Source organism: Xenopus laevis, chromosome 1L (genome assembly GCF_017654675.1).
Source record: "Xenopus laevis strain J_2021 chromosome 1L, Xenopus_laevis_v10.1, whole genome shotgun sequence".
Taxonomy (NCBI): domain Eukaryota; kingdom Metazoa; phylum Chordata; class Amphibia; order Anura; family Pipidae; genus Xenopus; species Xenopus laevis.
The window spans coordinates 157,195,524-157,202,537 of record NC_054371.1 but is presented as its reverse complement, the minus strand read 5'-3'; positions in this window follow the sequence as shown (position 1 = coordinate 157,202,537).

The following is a 7,014-nucleotide window of genomic DNA, read 5'->3' as shown; positions in this document are numbered from 1 at the left end:
CATGGAAAGCGCAACCTCAACCTGTTAAACCAAAATCCCCCCCCCCCAAATTGTGCCACTCTAGGCCCAGGCCTTTGTGCCTGTCCTCATATCTGGGTCTGCTAACTGTCACTTTATCCATTTTCATCCATTTGACATCTGCAGTCTCACCCACCTACTCGCCTTAGACGTTTTGTACTCCACTGGCATTCCTGACACTGCCGTTTCATGGTTCAGGTCTTTCTGGTGACCCCATTGAGGTTGCTTTTTCTGTCTCCACTTTATTCTGTGGGAGTTCTTAAAGGCTTAGGCCCTCTGCTCTTTTAAGTCGGTAGTCCTTACTCTGTCTGTCCTCTGCTGAGAACATCAAAATCTATCATCAATTATTTTCCTGATCACTCTCCTGCTGTCCTTTTCCAAAACACAGACTGCCTTTCTGCTATCTCCTACTGGATGTTACAGCACCACTTATAACTGAACCTCTCTAAAACTAAATTCATTATCTTCCCTTCCCCATTGCCTAGAATTTATTTTTGACCCCTGTCTGTCTTTTATCTGCCACCATATAAATAATGCATCAACATGGATTACACCGACACAATATATATAACCATTGAAATAAAAAGCATCTGTGAAGAAGCACGGTTTTCTAAAGTTCTCAAGTCTCAAATGCAAGTCAGGTTAAAGACATCATTATTTTTTTTAATAATACACAAGTGCCACAAATATCCTGTAAATGATATCCTTATAATACACAAAAGCCATGAATATCTTGTAAATTACATCCTTATAAACGGTGAGTTCTGATGTCATCGGTTATAAACGGTGAGTTCTGATGTCATTTCTGTCACATGACTCACTGAAACTTGTGTATTATAACAAATAAAGTACCCTCTGCTGCAAAATATGAGGATATTAGAAGTCACCTTCGGCCTCGTGTTTTATATGGTCATAGAATTCCTCTGTAACTTATGTCCTTATACACAAGAGCCATGAATATCCTGTAAATTATATCCTTATAAACGGTGACTAGTGATGTCATCAGTTATAAACAGTCAGTAGTGATGAAATTTTTGTCACATGACTCCTAAAACTTGTGTATTATAATAAAGAACTCCTTGTTGTAAAATATGAGGATATTAGAAGTGATCTCAGAGTTCCATGACCTGTATAAAAGCACGAGGCCTTCGACCTTGTGCTTTTATATGGTCATGGAACTCCTCGGTGACTTATAATAGCCTTTTATTTTACAATAAGGGGTTCTTTATTCACTATATATTTTACAAGAGGGGCTACTTTTTTCACTATACGGTATCTATCATTTTACAAGGCATCCTGCATCAGCCTGATAGCAGCTGCAGAATAACATCAGCTCATTTATGGCATGTACACTAAGGGGCAAATTCACTAAGATTCGTAGTTGCGCCAGGCGTAACTTCGCCGCACTTTGCCAGGCATAGTTTCACCAGCGCTTTGCAAATTCACTAAAATCCGAAGTTGCACTCGGGTAGCGTAAGGTTGCGAAGTTGCGTTGATTCGCTAAGCAAAGCGAAGTTACGCTAGCGATGGTTAATTTGCATACAGCGCCAAATTCAAATTTCAATGGAGGAATCACTACAAATGCCTGGGAAACCTTCAAAACATCAAATAAAATTTTTATTTTGCCCTACACATGTGCCCACTGTATAGTTAAGTTGCCATGAGTTAGGAAATGTAGGGGGGAAGGAGGGGAGCCCCAAAAAAAATTTCAGCCTATCACCCATAATATAGAAAAAACGCCAGCGTTTTTTGGGACCTAGAAAAAATCTTAACTTTTTTTTGAAGAAATCCCTATCTACTCTATTGCGCTTCGCCTGGTCTGAGGTGGCGAAGGAAGTCTAGCGTAAAAGGTAGCGTTCAGAACAATGCGCGCGTTAGTGAATTTGCGTAGTTACGTCTGTTGCGCAAATTCGTCAGGCGTAAGGGTGCGAAGTTACGCTAGCGTTAGGCGCTTTGGCACATAGTGAATTTGCCCCTATGGGAGTATTTACTAAAATCTGAATTTATCTCATAATATTAATAAAGAAAACTTGACCAAACTCCCATGCCAGATTTTAGCTTATGTATTAATGAAAACTTACTAACAAAAACCCAAATCACAGAAAATTTTCTGGATTTTTTTTCTCAAATCACTCAATTTTTTTGGCCAAAACCCAGATAAAGTCGGATTTTTGGCCTAAACCCAGTGCAGACCATGATAACTTCAAATTGGGATAGGTGCCTCTCCCATTGACTTTTACAGGACCTTGACAGGTCTGAGATGGCGGATTTTCAGATTTGGGCTTTTTGCAGAATCAGATATAATAAATCTCAAAAAATTCAAGTTTTTTTTTTCCCATGAAAATTGCCAAAAAAAACTTGATCAGAAAAATTCAAGGTTTAGTAAATAACCCCCTAAATGCTGGCATACTTATACATACTTAACAGACACATAGTTCTGCCCGGGGTCGGACTGGGGGGCCTGGGGCCCACAGGAACTCCAGTCAAGGGCCCCCCTACAGACCCCAGTCCCCCTGTTGCAATGTGCCGTGCGGCGCTCCCTCAGTGTGCATGCGCACACGGCGCTCCATCGGCGTGCATGCGCACACTGCACATCAACGAAAATCCTTTTTTTTCAAAAGACAAGCAACGGGGGAGGGGCCGGTGTCCCGTCGGGCCAGTCCGACACTGGTTCTGCCATACAGTTAGATCAGTTTAGGATTATTTGTGAATGTAGCACAACTCCAGTAAGTAAGGTATAGTAACTGTCCATTCAGCCCACAAGTCCCTGTGCAATTTTAGTCTGACACACAGCAGCCATAGGGCTTATACAGCAATTTCCATGATGAACCCTTATTAATTAATCAGTTGCAGATAGAGGCAACTTGTATCTGACAGACAGAGCAGTTTTCACAATGTGAATAACTGTACTTAAAATTTATGTTCATATTTTCTGACGTTGTTGGGTGTTGGACTACATTTAAATGTATCCCAAACAGCCTCAGAAATGCTTGTCTATGCATGCCCATAACATTCAATCTCCATAGCACAACAAACGAGAAGTTGTTAAGTATTAAAAAGGAATGTGAATTAAAACCACTAACTTTATTAATGATCCCTTAAGTAATGGATCCAAGGCAAGTGTTACTGCTTTGTTTAAAGGGGTGGCTCACCTTTAAACAACTAGTTGTTTTCAGATAGGTCACCAGAAATAATGACTTTTTCCAATGACTTTCTATTTTTATTTTTATTTTTTCCAAGTGTCATTTTTCTCCTTCTGAAACAGCTCTGGTAGGGGGGATCGCCGACTCTATGAACTGATCTAAATTGATACATTTAGTTGATACATTTCTTTGTCCCTGCTGAGCAGAATCCCTGAATTTCATTACAGGCAGCTGTTAGAATTGATACAATTGTTGCTAATACTCCAGAGATGCTGCTGAGAAATGTATCAACTAAATGTTGCAAAATTCATAACAGTTCAGAATCTGCACCTGAATTACTGAGGTGCCAGACTCAAACACCAGAGACACGAACATTCAACTTTACACTTAGATTTTGGAAAAACAGTAAAATATAAATAATGGAAAGTAATTGGAAAAAGTCATTATTTCTGGGGAACGATCTAAAAACAACTGAATTGAAAAAAGTGTTTGGAAGGTGAACAACCCCTTTAAAGCCTGTCATCCCATTAATCTACACACAATTCATAGCAAAATTGTTCCTTTTTCCCTTAAGAACAGTAATACAGAGAAAAACAGTATAAATAATTATTGGGTGATATGTGGAACCCATGATACCTCATGCCCCTCCCCGCATCTGGGCCTGCGCTCCACTGAAGTTGAACAGATTGAAAGGGAACGAAGGGGAGCGTAGCCTAAAACGCTCATATGTAAGAGCCCTAAGTGTTTTAATTTACCTATGCACTACCACTTTAAACACTGTCCCACAATGCATTGTGTCTTAGGTCAAAAGTCATAGTGCCTTTAAAAGAGAGTAGTATGTTGTTCTTGGTCTTTGTACACTTGATAAAAGTCTGAGTCTCAAACATGTCGTGTCACCTTTACCCAGAATAAATTCACTGCAGTTAACCTGCTAGAGTCCTTCTTCTTTTACTGGATTTGCTGATTGATGAGGGTGCAACACAGAGCACTAACAAGGAAGCAAAAAAGTTTTTGCAGGTTTTTTTACTCACCAAAAAACTTATTTTTTGGGTTTTTAATCACAGGCCCAATGCAACAACATTTCCTGGGTGCTAAAACATGAATGCTAAAAACCCAGTGGTGGCCAGGGTCCCACCTACAAGGTAAAAAAAATTTAGTGGCCCAGGGCCCCATTGAAGATTTTTAAAAAGAAACGGTGGTCAGGGGTCCCAAAAAAATCAGTGGTGGCCAGGGGTTTAATTGAAAAAAGTGGTACTCAACAAGTTGTCAGTGGCTGGCACAGATCATGGTATTTTCATGTTTAAATAAAGTAAATGTGAACAAGGGGCTGGGGCCTGATGGTATATACGTTCATTGTTGGCTAAGCCTAATTTTTATTGACTCCATTTTCCTTAGGTATTGTACTGTGATGTGTGGGTCAAAAAAAACTAGAACCAAATCCGCAACCTGCCTTCCCCCTTCCATTAATAGACCCGCGCCGACCTGCCCCACCGATGACTTCCCAAAAATAATTTTTTAGGGTTTCGTTAAAAAAAAAACTTGAAAAACTCGAGATTTTATTATACCCCAAAGCTCGAAATAGCTCCAATCTGAAAATATTCCAGCTAAAACCTGTCGAGGTCATGTAAAAGTCAGTTGCAGAGGTCCCTTGAATCATTTGAAGATGTCAATAGCCTTCATGGTGGTTGGGTTTTTTCTGTGGGTTTTGCTGGAAAACTCGATTAATTTGAGCAATTGTAGTTTTTTCCAGTGGAAAGCTTGATTATTTACAGTTTTAGGGTTGTTCACCCTGAATTCGCTTATTTTCTTGAATTGGAAAACATTCAAGTTGTGAGTTCATTCAAGGTGTAAAAAAACTAGGGATGCACTGAATCCACTATTTTGGATTTGGCCGAACCCCCGAATGCTTTGTGAAAGATTCGGGCGAATACCGAACCGAATCCGAACCCTAATTTGCATATGCATTTTCTATATTTTTATTTAAGCACTGGAGAATTGAGACTACAACTGCACTGAACTTACCATAGTCCTACTAAGGGTCTAAATGGCTTGCATATCTTTAAATCACATAACCTTACATTTTTCAGCATTAAATCTCATTTACTTTTTACCCGCCCAGTCTACACATCTACACATCTTGGGTGGAATTAGTTGGCCTGTATATTTTTGTAAAGTTTGCACACAGGCTGACGGCTCTAGCTGTTGCATAAGCAAATTAGGGGTGGGAAGGGGAAAACATTTTTTACTTCCTTGTTTTCTGACAAAAAGTCACGTGATTTCCTTCCCCGCCCCTAATTTGCATATGCAAATCTAGGATTCGGATTCCGTTTGGCCGAATCCTGCTGAAAAAGGCCGAATCCTGGCATGCGCACACAGCGGAGCTGAAACTGAGGTCAACCCATAGATGCTTTCTTTGGGCTGAAGTTAACTTCAGCTCCGCTGTGAATGAGCTCAAGCAGGCTGATCAGATTCAGATCAATGGAGCAGGAGCAGGAAGCAGATCTGTTGGGTCAAAATATAGTGGGACTGATACAAAAAGTTGATGTGTGATCTATAAATAGATAAACGGCAATCAAATTATACTTAAATAATAGGGCTATAGCCTATATTTGCCATCCAATGTGACATACCAGTTGAATGTGAACACTGCATGCTACATCTTCATCTGATAAGATAAAATCTGATGGTGTCTGAGCAACTTTTTTTCCCTCATTGAAATACATTGATTGTCGGATGTAGATGCATGGCCAAAACACACCATGTCTTTATTCTGATCTATGGGGATCCCACTTTGTAAGATCCAACAAAATTTTGTGCTGTTGCGTGATGTTGCGTGACAAGATTAGATGAAATCTAACCCACAAAATCTGATCAAAATCTCCTGTGTAGTTTAGCTCTTAATATGTGGAAGGGTGAGAATGAGACCTGTGAATATGTGGAACTCTCATCCTGAGACTGTTGCACTGGTCCCATTGCCATCTTTGGGTTTATTGACTTTCCTCTTGATCAACAGTTGGGCAAGTTTCACTTAGACAAAAAGGTTGAGCTTGATAGATTTGTATCTTTTGTGAACCTCATCTACTATGTTACTGTATAAATCCCATAATTTCATCTTTCAGTGATATTACAATGTATTTGGTTGCATTTTCCACATAGACATTATATTATGGTGCTGCTTTATAAAGGAAGCATGAGAAAGCAGATTAGAAGTGAGGGAAGGTTTATTTGTGGGGTTATTTATCAAAGGTCAAGTTTTTATCCTAAAAAATTCAACGTTTTCAAAAGTAGTTTTCATTAAAAACTTCAATTTTGGGTTTAGAGAAAAAAACTTGCATTTTTCCAGAATTCCCATATCTGGAAATATCTCCAATCTGAAAATACTCCAGATAAAACCTGTCCAGGTCATGTAGAAGTCAATTGCAGAGGTCCATTGAACCATTTGAAGATGTTTGTAGCCTTCATGATGTTCATGATTTTTCGGTGGGTCTCGCTCAAAAACTCGATTAATTCAAGTGATTCAGGTTTTTTTCTTTTTTGCCGGAAACTCAGTCGAGTATACAAGTTTTTTTATACGAGTTTTTCACCCTGATTAAAAAAACCTCACAAACTCGGCCTTTGATAAATAACCTGTCTAATATCATTCTGCAAAATAAAGCAGTGCTGGTACAAAAGATAGGGCCACATAAGGCCAACTGTGAGAAAAGTATTGCCTCCGGATTTGCTAACACTCAACTACCTGTTTTATTCATCACACTTACAGTAAAAGTCAATATTTTAATCCAGTTTGATGTTCTGCTGGATATTAGTGAGAGATCCATTGCACAAGCAAGGTGAATTCTGAATTTTCAGAAGG